Genomic DNA, 17,255 nt, shown 5'->3' on the forward strand with positions numbered 1-17,255 from the left:
TCTCTTGCCCAGTTCCCACCTTCTATCCTCTGTGACCCGGGAAATATCAGACCGAATCCTAAAGGTAACGTCCTGGACCTGGATGGATTTAAGTTTAAGGGCAGCCCCCAATAATTGCTCCTTTAGCAAATAAGATTGGATGTAGATTAGTATTTTCCTGGGCTTTTTCCCGGGTAGGTTTCAACTTGAAGGGATACATGTGTATTCTCTGGATTTCAGACTCCCAGATATTAGCTGTGGCGATTTGGGGAAAGGCTTTAACTAGAAGATCGATAACATAGGACTTTAAATTGTCCCCTTCCAAACCTTCTTTTAGATCGAGGACCCATATATTCTTTCTCCTCAAGATATTTTCTAACCTCTCTGTTAAATCCCGCTCTTTATCCTTCAGTCTCCGCACCTCACTAGAGTTATCTTCAACCTCTAGGCCCAAATCCTCCACTCTGCTCTCAAGAGTCTCCATCCGATGCGTCAATGCTGTTAGATTTTCCTCTTGGCTAGTGCAAGTATCTTGAATCTTTTTTTGATTTGATTCAGAAGTAGAAAAACATGCTCCGATCTCAATGGATAACTGCCTTAACATCCAGTGTAGCAAATCCGGGCTTTGTACTGCTGAGGTCAGGGATGAGTCACCTGGCTCAACTTATTCAATCTGACTGCCACCTTCTGCCAAAGAAGCCATAGGGACTCACTTAACGGAGTGTATCGGTTAGAAACAGGAATTACAGACAGTAAGTCCTGATTCTCAGCTGACGCTAGGACCGTCACTGAGCCCATCACTGCCTGAGTAACAAGTTTCCCAGTGGCCTGAGTATTAGCCATAAAGTATGACCTAAGTTACCTTAATTAGTGCTTCCGGGTGCATAACATGGCACTGGACTAAATATTCTGTTCCTTGAATACCTCTATATTCATCAAGATCCAACTGTGGATGATAAGAGCCCCCCCAACTTTGGCTCGATATGAGGGATAGGCAGGGACTAGGACTAATCTGCCAGCCACACTGAACTAAACACGTCGGTGCTCAGTAAGTGCCCCTGCCGCCCTAAAAAACAGGAAGTGTAAATCACCGAACATTCAGGGACATTCAGGGCAGTAAGCAAAAAAAAGCAGTAAGAAAAGTAGTTAGGAACAATTACCCCCCCTTTCCCTCTTGCTCCTACCGTTAGCAGGGCAAAGCAGTAAAGCAATAAGCAGCGGCAGTAGAACAGTAAAGCAGCACCCAGATCCAACGCCGCAACCCCCTCCAGGCCTCCACGGCCTCGCTCCTCTCCCGACTGCTGACTCCTCCCGCTGGCCACACATATCCGGAGCCGCAACAATTCAGCCGCTCCTCTCCGCCTCGGAGAACGTACAGAGTCACTGCCACAAAAAAGGTAGAAAACCAGGGGAGAACTAGCCTCCACCTCAGCGAGAAACCAGCGGAAAGTGGCGAAAAGCAGGAAACGGGAAATCCTCCTCGGGATCCGAATCTCGGACCGCCAAGCCTGCCCGGCAACCTCCCGTAGCAGAGCGGAGCAAGCTGGCAGGATCACAACGGAGATATGAAGTGCAGGAAAACAGAAGGTAATCCCCAGAGGAAAAGAGGCTTTTAGGGGTTTCTTTAGAGGCACTTTTGAGCGCAGACACCTCATGCTGATGATATTCTCATAACTGAGGCAGGAGGGAAAGCGACCCGCAACCCGTGACCTGCTAGCTAGCTGGCCGCCATATTCCCGCCGACACGTCTTGTCCAGCCAACACGTCCCTTTAAGCCATATTACTGTATATTTTGGCCATTTTACCTCACCTGTCACGCATAGCAGCCATTGCGTCGCCACTGAAATCTCTAATTCGTTGACTTCAGACATGACTCGTGTCACCGACTTCCAAAAATTGTGAATGTAGCTACATTCCCAGATAATATGAAAGAAGGAGCCTATTTCACCCTCCCTCGCACAGTATTTAGTTAGACCATGGCCTAGTCTATATAATAATGTTCTTGAGGCGCATGACCTTTGGAGAATACATAGCTGAATGAGACGGAATCGCGCCCTTATAGCTACTTCCCGTGGACTCTGTATTACCTCCTTCAATCGTCATCCTTTAGGAGTCCTATTTCCCTTTCCCAAGCCATCCTGAGGGAGTCCGTCAGATTAGATGAGTTGTACATTATTTTCTTACATATTAATGAGGCGGCCTTTGATACCATTGGATCCATTAATAGTCTGTCTTCCAACGGTGCGTAGCTGGGAGAGACTCCCCCTCTCTGATATGTTGGCGTAGACCGTGGCCAAGTTGTATATACTTGAATCTTTCTGTGTCTGCCATTTCATAATCAATTTTAAGGTTTTCGAAAGTCAGCTGTGCCTGTTCCCTCCATATATCTCCCAAACTTTCAATCCCTAACACTTCCCATTTTATGAATCCTTCAAGGGCCCCCACTTCCCTTAGTTGGTCACTATCCCACAATGGAACTCTCCCTGTCATCTTCCCTTCCCAGCCTGTGTGTTTTGGCGTTTCACGCCAAACTCGCATTACTGTCTGCTTGTGTGGTGGGAGCTGTTTTCCCTCCTTCTACGATATACTACTGCTAGATATCCTCTTTCTCCCATAGCCCAATGGTCTAATTTTAAAGGCCGGATCACTGCAATCGGTACCCATTCGTTTACTACTGGCAATTGTGAGGCCCATTAGTATTTTCTATTGTCCGGAACTGGAAGCTCTCCTTCATATACTCCCCGCTTGAGTTTATAAAGAGCTATTCTGGAGCTGCCTCCTTCCCATAGGAGTTTTTGCAGTTCACTATTGATGCCCTGAAACTCTGTCTTAGTGACAAGGCCCAACTTGTATACTCACAAACTAGTCAAGCACTTACTGGAGCAGACTGCTGAGGGTTCTGAATTCCCCCACAGAACTTCACCCGAGCCCTTATGTAACAAGCACTCACATGAACCTCGTCGGGGGAGAAAGGGGAAGGGGAGAGAGAAGAGACTCCCTTTCTTTTGGGGTTCACTTCTACACCAAAGCGCTCCACCTTCTGTATTACTTCTGGTGTGTACTTCTTGCGTGAACTGTAATTTAAAACAATACAATATTATTAACCTTAGCAGGAGGGCCCACGGCTGGTTTGTAATTCAGAGTTATGCGAGGGCAAAGCCCCAACCATATCTAGGAAAAGGTTTCTCAAGAATCACAAAAGAAAGATTCTTGCTTCTGAGGTTGGGAATTCTACCCGCAAAGTGTCATCTTCCACCGTGGAAACGCACAGACACTTCAAACCATTGCAGACTATGCGGAGACATCAACAAGGATGTATTACATCTACTATGCATCTGCAATGGCTTGGGAGCTGAACGAAGACAACTATTAAAGCAGCGCCTGATTGCAAGCCAGGTACGATCATGCAGGGAGGCGGTAAAGGCTTGCTTCGAGGGCAGCAACGTCCGCTTGGCCTGTAGCCTTGTCCGGTTTATGAGTGCAGCAAAAGCAAAGTTAAGCTTGTAAGTTCTCTAACAAACTGGCCACCAGATCAGGCCCACTGGCCTCTGAGGAATGTATAACAACACTGTTCATAAGAGTCTCTCTATTCTGTTTATCATCACGTTTCCTACGGACTCTTGCGGCCACCTGGGACTGGCCGCCAGCATAGCAACATTAATTTTATTTATATACATTTTTATTATTGTGTCACCCCAGGCTCAACAACATGGGCCAGGGAACAAGATGATTACATATATGGGAATGATTTGGTAAGGGGCGCAACAAACCAGGAGAGCAAACGATTTGATGAACTACAGACTGTTACCGTCAACAACAAACTTTTTGTCTCCTGCTACAGTCTTAAACATTATTAAGGACTGGGATTACACAGGAGCCCCCAATAATTAGCTCTCCAGCAAATGCTGTGTTTTTTGCCATCTTATCTTCATTACTGGCTGCATCGCACACCAGGTTTCATTCCCTTGCAATCTTATGGAATTACTGTAATTTTTTTTTAAAAAAAGCATTTAACCAATTCTAGTATTACCAATGATGCCGTTTTGCTTTTTTAAACATGTTTTATTTGTTTGCAAAGGTTTTAATTAATCGTGCAATAAAGTGAATTTGAATATTATTAACCTCAACACTTGCTCCTCTTCCTGTGCTCAACATACTCTTGCTGAACTCTCTCTCTCTTACCCAGTGAAGCTAAGACTTTTGCCTCTCTCCTGTTTGCTTATTTGTCTTTTGGTAAGTACTACTCTCGAAACTTGTAATGTGTAACATTTCTTGCACTTAATAACACATTGTTCTTTTTCTTCTTTTCCCAATAGGGTACTTGTGGTTCAGAAGACTTAAGACTCTTCAAGGACTCTGAATCATCGCGTGGAGAACAAGTGAGGGAATTTTATAGTTGGGCAGAATTGAATGAAATCTCTGTCGAATAGATCCCTATAAATCCTATCAATCCTACTCGACGCACAATAATAACCTAGTTTTAAACTAAGTTGTCACGATGAAAGAATTACTCTGAGTGTACTCTCTCTCGAATCGTTGGCGAAGCGCGTGGCTTTGAATGCTGCCAACGTTCTTCACTGCCGAGCATGTCCTCGCGCCAGCATCAGCTTGCGAAAGACTAGAGCGGCAACCTTGAAAGTTCTTCTGGAGTGTCCGTACTACACCAGCATTGTATTGACCTTCAGGCCTCCGGGCCTGGTAAGGTCCATACTAGATAGGATGGCTGATCAACCTATAGATGATTCAAGGATTTCCATACTACCCTTGGGTTTTTTCTATCGACCATCCGGACTGCGCCCGCATTTAGTGTGAATAGAGAGCCAATTAAGTATAAAACAGCATCCACAGTTTCCACCATGGTTTCACAATATCCGTTTCGAGCCATTAAGTAGTCTGGCAGAAATAGACTGACTAAAGTAAAAAATAAATGTATCCGAGAACAACGCTAATGTATTAGAGATCATTCCCAACTTAAGTAGGAATGTTAAAGTGTATACACTCCCCATGGACACTATATGTAAATATTCCCTTCCACAGCAGCCCCATAACAAAGATTTAGGAACAATAGAAGCTACTGGGTTGGAATTAACCATGCAAGTTGATCAACTGTTGACTAGCGGGTATGGCAATCCCATATGCACACAAAGTTGCCAACCCGATAGGCGCAGTCTCCGTTTAATCTCCTGCAATGTGGCAGGTAGTTCACGAAGGTTATTGGATGAGGCATGGGTTCAGTATATTAAAACCTTTGATATCATCTGTGTTCAAGAAACGTGGAGTAGGAGGGACTTCTTTCTGGATGGCTATAACTCACTAAAGGTTCAGGCTGAACCATCATTTCCTGGGGGGGCTAAGGGAGGACTCGCTACTTTAATTTCGGTACAACATGACTCATTAAGAACAGTAAAAGTAATTGACTCCCCATACTACCAGCTGACCTTGTGTTTTAATGTGATCAAGTACCCTTATTATTGGTCAACTGGTATTATAATATCTTTGATACACAGAATCCCGATGTTATTGATTCCCTTGATATGGAGATTGTTAGGGTGGCAGGGAAGGTCTCCCCTTTGTGTGTTATGTGGGTCGGAGATTTTAACTGCACCTTATGTCAGTATAGTGGGAGTTAGGCTTGTGGGCTAGTTGATACTAATGATCAACCCTTGGCACATTTTAAACACACTATACAGGGTGACACGTTAAATTCTATTATTGTGGTTAATGACCTATGTATGATTACTACCATGGCTAGTACTTCAATGGTGCAATATCCAACATTTCGGGGGGGGGGGGGGGGGGTCGCGTAAGTACACCTCATTGATGATTTCGCGGTTGAACCAAACCCAGCCAGCGACCATAACCCTCTTACTGTATCCTTACACACTGTGGCGTGAAAGGGCAAGACTTTTGATTGTCGAAGGAAATATAACCACAACCAGGGGATAAGGATAAAATGGGAAAAGATGAATCCTAAGGTCTTTGAGGAGTCTATTATCAAAACTATTTTAACGCAAGTGATGACCTGTCTAAATGAAACATCACAGCCAGATGCAATAATACAGAGTTTCGAAGCCATTTGTGAGGGTGTGGCCAAGAATATGTTTAAACAAGGAAGAAAAGGTACTTACCCAGTAATAAGGTGGTTTAACGCTGAGTGTTCTGCAGCTCAAACTAGATTGAAGAAGGCGCTACACATAGTTCCTAAAGAGAGGGATGCGGTAAAAACAGCTAGGCAAACTTATAAAAAGGTTATTGAACAGAGAAAAGACGAATTGAGAAAGCAGGCTTGGGATGACCTCGAAAGAGCAAGTGCTCTGAAGGATTCAAGGAGTTTTTGGAAGGTGTTAAATCGCCTGCTTTTTTGTGACGAAACTAGGACCATGGATACCAACATGATGGGGGTCGATTGGGAGGCCCATTTTTTCAAAATATTCAACCCAAGGGGTGTCCTATTAAGTGAGTGCGAGGATGACATCACTTTTAACATGCCGACAGCGCAACAGCTTAGTTCATCACTTTCCTTGAGTGAAGTAGAGGAGGCATTGAGAAAAGGCATTCCCCTAAAAGCACCAGGACCAGACGGTGTGCCCCTGGATTTATTTAAAAACACCACACAAATCTGGGCACCTTTGTTACTTAATGTTTTTAAAGCTGTAATTGTGGGTCGCATTCCATCTACAGGGAAAGAAGCAGTGGTGGCGCCAAATTTTAAAAAGGGAAACAGAAATGACCCCAAATGTTATAGACCGATTTCCCTAATAGATGCGTCTTGAAGGTGTTGGGGAGGGTAATCCTTGCACATTTGGAGTCATGGGCTAATACTTCGGGTATTATTGTGAACACCCAATATGGCTTCAGGAAGGGAAGGGGAACAACGGAGCAGTGCCTCAACCTGTCTATGATTATGGGCAGGTACATGAGTGCCAGGGGGGTTTCGATCCATCTGGCCTTCATGGACTTGTCCACTGCCTTCGACACAGCGTGTCGAGGAAAGCTGTGGGCAATAATGGACACTATGGGATTCGAGGAACCGCTTGTTACCCTGCTGCGTAGATTGCATGCAGCTACCTCTGTAGTCCTCCGGTATGGCCCGGGTGGCGAAAAGACCAAACCAATTGCCTCAACTGAGGGCGTACTCCAGGGCTGTATATTGCCTCCATTCCTATTCTTAATATATACAAATGGGCTGGAACATTTTTTATTACAACAAAGATTGGACTTTCCAAGAGTAGATGGTAAACAGGTACCCTTATTGTCCTATGCGGACGACAGTGCTGATGACTCTAACGGCAAACAGTTTGCAAAAATGTTTGAATGCTTTTAATGAGTTCATGTCAGGATTGGATCCTAAGGTCAATTTTAGTAAATCTTATATCATGGTGTGTGGCCCAAATGAAACTAAAACGCGTAATTACATGGTCAACGACACCGCTAGTGACAAAGTATCAAATTTTACTTATTTGGGGAATCTTTTTAATAAAAAGTTGAGCTGGGATCACTTGATTACATTTAGATTGCAACAAACTAGTAGAACCGTAGAGGGGCTTTTTCGATTTGCCAGTACACTTGGCCACAAGCTGACAGCTGAAATGAAAATACTGTACAAATCCAAATGTCTGTCAGTAGCCACCTATGGGGCAGGGGTGTGGGGATATCATAAAAGTGCCCAGATTCAAATATTGGAGAATACATTTTTAAAACGCCTCTTATCCATCCCCAGCAGTTCTCCAACATTATTCTGCCATTCCGAGGTAGAGTTAGAATATGTGAGTGACAGAATCCATATTTCACAATTGCTTTCATGGGGGAAAATTTGGACTTCAGAAGATCTGTTATTTTCAAGAGGCATTTTAGGAGACTGCATGAACCTTGACACTGCAATGGCGGTTCCACGGCTACGCTATGTCAAGGAAACATTTTATAAGGTCGGCCTTGATAATTATTAAGGAAACCCGGAGTCTATCCAACCTAATATGAAGATGGTCACTAAGAATGCATATCATACTGTTTTAAGTTTGTCTAGACAGAATAGTAATACAGTGGAACATGTAGCTTTGAAACAACAACAATTCGACTTGTCTTTTACCCCTCCGGTTCATTGGTGTTTTTTAATGACGAGATTTTGTTTAAATGCACTGCACTTTCTTGTGGCTTTTCCTAAACAGGGGGGGTGGTGTGAGAGACTTCCCCCTTGCCCATGTAATAACGCAGCCCAACAGAGCACAATGCACTTTATGCTTTTTTTGTCACTTTACAAAGACCCAGGAGCCCGCTTCATTAAACCAACTTTACGGGATATTCGTCCCTGTACCTACAAAGAAGTTTTCGAATATTTGAGGTCATTATCACATGCCACTATTTGAAGCTATGTGCTCAGTTTTATTAGAATTGCTCTTTTAATCAGGAAACGATATGAACTATGAATAATTGTATTGTTTTTTATCTATTTTGGTGCTAATTTTTGTGCATTCCCTGCTAAAACTTTCGGAATTTTAAAATATCTTGTATTTTAAAATGAATGTATGAACTTCTTGTAAACTTTTATGATTCTTTTGAATCGAATAAAGTTGATTGAACTGAACTGAATACACCAGCGAAGACCGGCAGCAAACGCCTGCTCCTCTGAGCCTACCAAAACCTAACCTGGATCGTTACGAACCCAGTCTGCGAGGGGCTATAGTGCCAGTGTAAAAATCATCGGTGAGAGCTGGTAGCCCTGTCTTGTGCCCTTTGTGAGTGGGAAGGAGCGTGATACCTCACTGTTGACTCTCACCCTATCCTGTGGTTCTTGACACAGAAGTTTTACCCACGCTCAGCAGCTGGGTCCGAAGCCCATTCTACACAGAGTTGTAAACCGGAACTGCCATTCAATACTGTTGAATGCCATTTGCGCATACAGGAAGCGGAGCACGGCCTCTTCAGTTTGTGTCGTTCTTGTCAAGGGTAACACCCCATATTGCCTTCGAAGGTTACGCCGCGTGCCCCTGTGGGGCATGAACCACGATTGATCCGGATGGACCAATGTGGAGATCACAGTCCGTAGTCTGGTTGCCAGAGCCTTTGCCAGCACTTTTGCCTCTGTATTTAACAATGAAATCAGCCTGTATGACCGACACTTGACCATAGATTTACCTTTTTTTGGGAATCCCAACTATCGTTGCGGTGCACTGGTCCAGGGCGACTCGCTATCTCTTCCACAGTGAAGTCTTGCTCTAATGCCTGTCTATCTCTGCCGATAATGTGGGGAGATTAATCTATTTATAGAGTTTTATATAGACCCTTGGGTATCAGAGCGCTTAAAGTTACATTTGGAATACAATGCGAATAGCTATATATAATTCCTGTACATGATTTTCTTATCCGTTTCAATAAAAGCAGTAGCGTTACTGTATAAAAATTCCTGTACATGACATGATTTTCCTATCGGTGTCAACAAAAAAAGCAGCATTACTATATATAATATTCCTGTATATGCCATTCTTATTCGTTTTAGTAAAAGTAACATTATTTCTTTACACATGATTCTGATGTGCTTTCTGTGGAGTCTACAACATGAGCGGTTCCTGTTGACGTTTGTGTATTAGTCTTACCGATTAAAGAGTCGTCTGGCCCTATGGCAGGAACTTGCTCATTAGGAAGCTCTTCACTTCCTTCTTAAATGTTGCTGTGTTTTTTCTAATGCTTGGAGGGAGTGAGTTCCAGATTTTGGGGGCTGCTCTGGAGAAAGCTTGTCGTATGTCTTCTTCTTCCGAAAGATGGGTGGTTTCAGCAGCATATCTCTGGCGCTCCTGGCTGGTCTGCTTCCCCCTGACAGCTCTATTTTCTGAGCTAGGTACCTTGACTATATTCGTCATTGACTTAGTGTAGTGCTCAGTGAGTTCGTTAGCGTTCAGCAAGTTGTTAGGCGGATTTAGTTCCTTCTCGCATCTTGCTACTAGTATCTCAATATTAGGATCTTTGATGTCTCTGGTCCATTTATTTAGTTTGACTGGCTGCGCGGTTTTGCTCTTTTTCAATGTAGGTATCAGGAAGGGTATGGCTTGGTGATCTGACCAATCACAAAGAACAATTGATTGGATTGTAACATCTTTATTCCTTGAAATTACCCAATCTAAGGTAGCCCCTTTCGAGCGGGTTGGTTGTGTGCAGGTTTGAGTGAGGTTTAGATCTGTTAGAAAGTCTTTAAGTGCGTTGATCTGTTTGTTGTTATTGTCGTCCCAGTGTAAATTGAAGTGGTCTAGGAATATGTTATTCGTGTGACTGTTAGAATTAGCTGGGATGATCTCCATTAACTGTTCTATGCAAGTAGCATTATTGCCTGGTGGGTGGTAAAGCGCGTGCAGGATGTATCTTTGATTGCCTGCTGTTCTTACATTGAGGCCTAGGTATTCACAAGATTCGAGAGGGTCGTATTGTATTTGGTTGATCTCTATATCCAACCGGTGTATGCATGCTATACCGCCTCCTGTCTTTTTTCGTCTGTCTAATCTCAGAATGTTATAATGAGGGGGCACCAGAAGATCCATGAACGGGGACGCAGATTCCGTAAGCCATGTTTCTGTTAGGATTGTTACATCTATTTCCTGACTAACGATGAGGGCCGCGATGTCCGAGGCATGTTTTGTTGCGGACCGACAGTTGAGCAGTAGGCATAGTAGTGGTTTCCCTGCGCTACTAGAGTTAATTTCACGCATATTGGCGGTTAGCTGGACTTGTTGTAGGTTGTTATGGTTGGTTTTCCTATTCTTGGGCCAGGGTTTTCTATTGGCATCGATCGGGACTAACTTAATTACCTCCCCTTTGCTGCTAGTTTCCGGCTCATATGATCGTAATATGGTTGTTTCATCGTCTGATAGGTTTTTAAGATTTCTGTCTGGTCTGTTACGTCTGTTTAAAAATGGCATGAATATCTCTACTCTTTTCTTGAGCTATGCACTAATTTTTGTACATGTTCGACTTTGGCGTGTGTGCTTACTGTGATTTCCAGTATTGTTTCTAGTGCTTGTAATGCGTTTAAAATGTCCTGTGACATCTTATCCACTTTTGTTTGGAGAGCTTCAAATTATTTCCGAGGTTGTGAAGATATTTTGAGAGTATGTGTCTGCCAGTTTTGAGTTTTGCTTGTGTCCTGAAGTTTTAGAGCTTTGGTTTCTTCATTTTTCCTATTTTTGTCATTGGCTCGGGAGATAGTGTCTCCTATATTTGTTGGGTGGGATGCGCTTCTTGAGACCTGGTCTTTCGGTATTACGTTCTGAGGAAATTAATTTCGTAATGTCTTTGTTGAACTTGTGATGCTGTTGAATGGAGTATGAGAGGGGTGCTAGTTTTCAAAACCTTTTTTTCTGGAAGGGGTTTCCATTGACTGTCCTACATGTAGGAGATGTCACCCACGATAGAGGTGTTGATTCTACTCTCTGCGGTGGCATTGGGGCAGTATTGGCATATGGTGTAGCGCTTCACCTGTCTCAGTAACACTTCCGTCTAAAGAGCCTCCTGTTAACGTTATGCCTCCTAGTATCATTGTAGTTTGTAGGTCTAGACGGTCTCTGATTGTTGTTGTGACGGCTGTGGCGGTATTGTTGGAAGTGAGTAGAGTGCCTTCTTGTATGGTCCATTGTTGATTAAAGAGTTTTGATTTATCTACCGACTCTTTCAGCGTTGAAAATAGGTTGTCGAACTTTTCTAGCTCATTGTTAGCTGCTTGTATAAGTACAATGCCGTTCTTGTTGATAGTTATGCATCAATCCACTCCTAGTCTTGGAGACGTGATGAGCATACATTTTGTGCCATGTGGATGCTATTTGTGTTTTTTACGTTGAGCATCTTCGTAATGACAGTGCGCCATTTAGCCGTTTTTCTGGTGAAAAATATCAAGTCATTAATATTTATGCCTTTGTTTAGGTTGTAATAGGGGTCAGAAATCAGCGTGTCTGGGTGTTTTCTAATTAGGTTGTGTTCGAATTTTTTTGCTGCATTCTTCGATAAGTTAGATGGGTATTTTATGACAAAGGAGTTTGTGCCTATGGATCCTAAATTGGTTCCCGCCATATTAAAAAATATCTCTCGCAGTAGTTCGGCACAGTCTACTGCGGAACGCTTCGTGGAGGAGATATAGAGTGTTTCATAGTATTGGTCGAATGGCTCTGCTATTTCCTTGCCCGTCCGGTGAATTTCTCCTCCGGGGTATGTATTGCCAGAACCCAGCCTCTATTTCTGCCTCTTCGCTCCAGCCAAGCAATCATTTTGTTGGTGTTATCTCCTATGTCATATAATTTTCTCTGGATGGCTAGTGCTGGGCTCTCGTCTTTTATTCCCCCAGGTCAATTAGTTCCTGCCTCTTGAGTCGAAGTCGTTGCGCCATAGACTCGCCTGAGTCTCTATTTTCCCAAGTCTTTTTCTCCAACCGTCTTATCTCTTTTTCCAAGTTCTTCCGACTCTCTAGCCTGTTATGTTTTATGTATGCCCACTTGTGCCTGGATGAACCCTCTAATGACCGTTTTATATGCCTCCCACAGGGTAGAGATCGACTCCACCGAACCCTCGTTATCCTGGGAGTATTGTGTGGTGTGTGCCTGTACCTTGTGCACACAAATTTAATTCCTAAAGTGCCAAGGGTCTAATCTCAGGGGCAACATGGCACTTCTTACTGGTCCCTGTAGCTGTACCACGACCAGGGAGTGATCCGAAATACCTCTTACTTTGTGTATGACACTTCAAAATTGCCCCGCCTGTATCCTAAGTGTAAAAATATAGTCTAATCGGGAATGACTCTTGTGTGCAGCAGAGGTATATGTCTATTGTCGGCTCCCCGATTTGTGGGCGCGCCACAGATCAATCATACACATTGCTTCTATAAAGCCCTCAGATGGTTCTTTAGCAGTTGTCCCCATGGTTCCTGTCAATCTATCCAACTGCGGGTCTATGAATGCGTTCACATCGCCCCCAAGAATGAGCACACCTGGGGCATTTCGAGCATGGTATTCCCAAGTGCTGGGAGGGTGTCGCTATGTACCTTTGGAGGAATATACACTGAGCAGAGGTTTTGTGTTTTACTTTCGCATGTGCCAGTCAGAGCTGCATATGTTACCAACTTGTCATACCAGCACCTACGCACTATAAATGGGATGGATGACCTGTGTAGAGTCCCGGCTCCGCTGGATCCTGATGAATACCTCGCGTGTGCTTGGAGTTTGTAGCCATACCGGTCCAGGGTTCTACAGTAATTGCCTCTCAGATGGGTCTCTCGGAGCAATACCACATCTGGAGTGTGTCGACGTAGGTGTTGTAGAACCAGCGTGCATTTTACTTTACTACCCAATCCATTGACATTCCATGTCAAAATTTTCAATGTCATTGTGTAGTATTATTCTTGTTGCGATGATTAGGATCTATTGATTCGTGCGGTCTGCTGACCCATGAGTTCGCCCTCCCGTAGCTCTGTGTTCTCACTTGGGGGGACATATCTTTTACCTGTCGATTTGTGTCATTGGGTTCTCCTGTAGGTCTGTGTTGAAAGTATCTGAGCCTATAACTAACAATTAAAACATAATCCTGCCCAACACGGCTAGTTTCTGTCCCTTGAACATGTGCTCCCCATCCTACTTCCCTGCTTGGCAAGTCTAAAACCACCCGCCATCCCAACTTGCAGAGAGCCCGTCGCCCCATGTAAACCTGCTTCACGCAGGGATAGGCTAGAGTCACCCGTTGGCCCCAGTGTCAACAATGCATCCATCCCATCTTAACTTATTGATATCGTCCCTTTGCATAGTGTCTAGGATTAGGTATCCTCCCCCCTCCCAGCCCGGATCTTCTACTGTGTCCCTCTCACAAAATCCACAATGGCAGAGTAATTGCTGCAGGATCTGTCCCCATCTGGCCCAAGTTCAGCTCCTTACCGGGCTGACCCCTCTGCGAGAGAAGTCTGGTTCTTCATGTTTTCATGCATCCCTCACGGCCTCAGGATCAGCTCTCTCTCCTCTGTCACTCCATCGAGCCCAGGGGTCTTCGCTGATCTCTAACTTTTGATGACTTCTGCTTTACCACTCTCCATACCTCTAGCCACTCCCAGTCTTCCTCTGGTGTGGAGAAGGGCCAGGATTTCCCTTCGGTCATTATTCGCAACCGCGCTGGAAAGTGCATCATATATTTGATTTATTTATTTTGCAGCTAACTTTTTACTGCTTCAAAATGGTAATGCATTTTTTTAACCTGGAGGGTGAAATTGGGGAAAAAGCGAATCGTTGCATTTTCGTATAGGAGGTCCCCATGGACTCTTGCTGCTTGTAGTATCGCGTCTCTGTAGTTAAGGATCCTGGTGATAATTGTTTGTGGTGGCGCTCCCGGTTTTGGGATAGGGTCTCTATGTGCCCATTTGATGGTGAAGAAGTTTGACTATCGTTTAGGACGTAGGTGGTTTAGGATTAGTTCTTCCAAAAGAGATCCACAATAGGACCCTCCAGCCCCTCTGGTATGCCCACCACCCGTATACTGTTTTGACATGCTCTCCCTTCGTGATCCTCGAGCTTTGCTACTAATGCATTTTGTTGTTGCTTGAGGTGCTGTATTTGTTCCTCTAGATTCGGTGTGGTGTTCTGGAACAGTGTTATGTTACTTTCTGTGTTGGTTACTTTTTCAGATATTTTCCGGAAGTCTGCCCTCATTAGATTGACTGCTACTGCAACAGTGTCTATTTTGGGCACAATTATTCCTTTTAGGTCCCTTATGGCCACCATTATGGCCATCATTGGGCTCCTGGATCTACTGTAGAGGATTTTGTAACAGCTTATTTGTCCATTTTATTTGTCTATATTACAGATCGGGCCTTTGGTTTAACCATTTCCTTTTATGACTGCAGCCGAGAGGTTTCCAGGGATACTCCTTCGCCTTGTTCAGTTATATCCACCCTCGAAACCCTAATCAAGAGCTCTGGGCCTCTCCCAATCGTCTTGCAAGATCGAGTCCTGGGTTTCTGCCTTTCCCCGCCAGGCTGAGGAACTGTATTCCACAGGTGTCTAGTCAGTTCACTCGTTGGGCAGTCTCTACAGTTGCTGGTAGTCGATCCGCCCAGAACCCCCAATTAGAGTGTGTGTCTGGAGCCCCTCTCGCTGACCACCACCCCCCCCAGATTCCCCCACACTCCAATGGACGAACCTCCTCCTGGTTTCTTCAGTTATTTCTCCACGTTACAGTTAGTGGGCTCAACCTCCCTGGGCTCCCCATCCCCGGGTCGCGTAGAGCGATTCATGCGCAGCCTCAATCCCTTTGTGATATGATGTGATGTGATGTGATGTGATGATCATTTTTATAGCGTACTACCACTCCAAGGAGCATCTTGGCGCTTTGACTCGTATAGCTGAAAAGATGGTCACAGCTTAACTGTCCTCAATCAGCAGGCAGAAGTGAAACAAGTGTTTTACAGGCTGAGTCCGCCAGGCTATAGATCCAAGTTTTAAGAGATTTCCTAAACTTCTGTTCAGTTTATTCCATGCCTTTGCACCTATTACTGCCAGGGTTTTTCCTCCCTTTGTTGACAGTCTGAATTTAGGGACAATCATCAGATTGGCTGTTGTGGATCTGAGTTCTCGAATGAAATTGTATCGCCTGAAGTTTTTATAGCGGTACCATGGACCATGCTTGTGAAAGGCCCTAAAAGCAATCATCAGAACCTTAAACAAGATGCGCTTCTGAATGAAGAGCATCCAGCGCAGCGTAGGCCGAGGATTTTCTTGGCCATCTCAGGACCAGTCTTATTGCCGCATGGTGGACCATCTGCAGTCTGTGCAGGGCAGATTTATTTTCCCCCGCATACAGACTACTGCAATAATCCAATCTAGATGTAATCAGCGCCACTGCGACAGTGCTTCTGGCTGACAGGGGCAGGAGATCAAAAAAATTCCTAAGGCCCTTTATGATGTTAAAACATGACCCAGCAACTTCCCTTGCCTGTTGTTTGAACGAAAGGGTCTCATCGAATTTAATCCCTAAATTACATGCTGCTAGGATAGTGTTAGGTGGAGCTTCTGCCTCTTTTGGCCAGCACATCTGGGGGGAAAACAGATTATTTTTTCCAAACGGCAGAATTTCCGATTTGGCGGAATTACATTTAAGGTGTTTATTAGTCATCCACGCAAAGGTCGCAGTCAGACACTCTTTCAGGGTCTGTTCGGCGTTTGTCGAGTCCTCATCTAGGACTAGGACCAATTGTGTATCATCAGCATATGTTATTTTATTTATTTATTTATTTATTTTTTGAGTTTTTAAAGCGCGACAGCTATCCAAAAAGGGTTTCCCGGCGCTGAAGAAAAAGATAGCCGTTGAGCAGGTCATAGTGCTCAGATGCAAGGCAGGATTATATTACTGATTAAACAGCCACGTCTTTAGGGCTCTGCGAAACTGAACATAATTTGTTTCTGTACGTAAGTTAAGGGGGAGTGAATTCCACAACTTAGGTCCCAGGAATGAGAAGGACCTGCCACCCATCCTAGCTCGGCGGAATTTGGGCACGCTGAACAAGCCCTGTGATGCCGATCTCAGGCATCGAGCCGGATGGTAAGTGTGTACCAGAGATTGTAGATATCTAGCGGCAGAGCCAAATTTAATTCTATGCATAAAACTCAGAGTCTTAAACTTTACTCTGTTCTCGACTCTGAGCCAGTGCAATGCCCTAAGATGCCCTGACATACGTTCTCTCCTGTGACACTTGCACAACAGTGCGGCATTTTGCACAAGCTGGAGACGTCTCATAACAGCTTGTGAAGTCCCCAAATAAAGAACATTTCCGTAGTCAAGCCGCGAGGTGATCAGGGCATTGACTACAGACTTTTGCGTGTATTGTGCTGATGTTAAAGGAGGAAATTATTTCAATCAAGGGGACCATATACAAGTTGAATAGGGTAGGGCTCAGACTTGAGTCCTGAGGTACCCCTGACCGAACCTCCTTCTCTTCGGAACAGAACTGGCCCAGCATAATAACCTACCGTCTATACGTCAGAACATTTTTGAACCATTTTAACAAGGTGCCCGCTATGCCTGCACTAGTCAGGCGATGTAGTAAAATAGCGTGGGACACCGTGTCAAAGGCAGCAGATAGATCCAATAGGATCAGGACAGCTCTCTTGCCCTGATCCAATGCAGTTCTTATGGTCTCCGTTGTGAACAATAGAGCAGACTCTGTAGAGTGGTGTGCTCGGAAACCAGCTTGATTAGGATGAAGAATATTTTTCCCTGGCTGCTGCCGAGCCACCCGACTCACCAATATTGCCTCTCTACCACAACTG

General features: G+C 44.5%; 2 protein-coding genes across 2 annotated transcripts in view; one reads left to right on the plus strand and one right to left on the minus strand.

The window, feature by feature from the left end:
* LOC144772199 (uncharacterized) overlaps positions 1-17,255 on the minus strand; it is a 501,761-nt gene that overhangs the window by 75,123 nt on the left and 409,383 nt on the right. The window lies entirely within an intron of this gene.
* Positions 1-17,255, plus strand: part of LOC144772200 (uncharacterized) — a 486,273-nt gene that overhangs the window by 27,966 nt on the left and 441,052 nt on the right. The window contains 1 exon segment of the mRNA XM_078656338.1: positions 4,296-4,358. The gene's annotated coding sequence lies outside the window, so the exon portion shown is untranslated.

Source organism: Lissotriton helveticus, chromosome 8 (assembly GCF_964261635.1).
Source record: "Lissotriton helveticus chromosome 8, aLisHel1.1, whole genome shotgun sequence".
Lineage (NCBI taxonomy): Eukaryota > Metazoa > Chordata > Amphibia > Caudata > Salamandridae > Lissotriton > Lissotriton helveticus.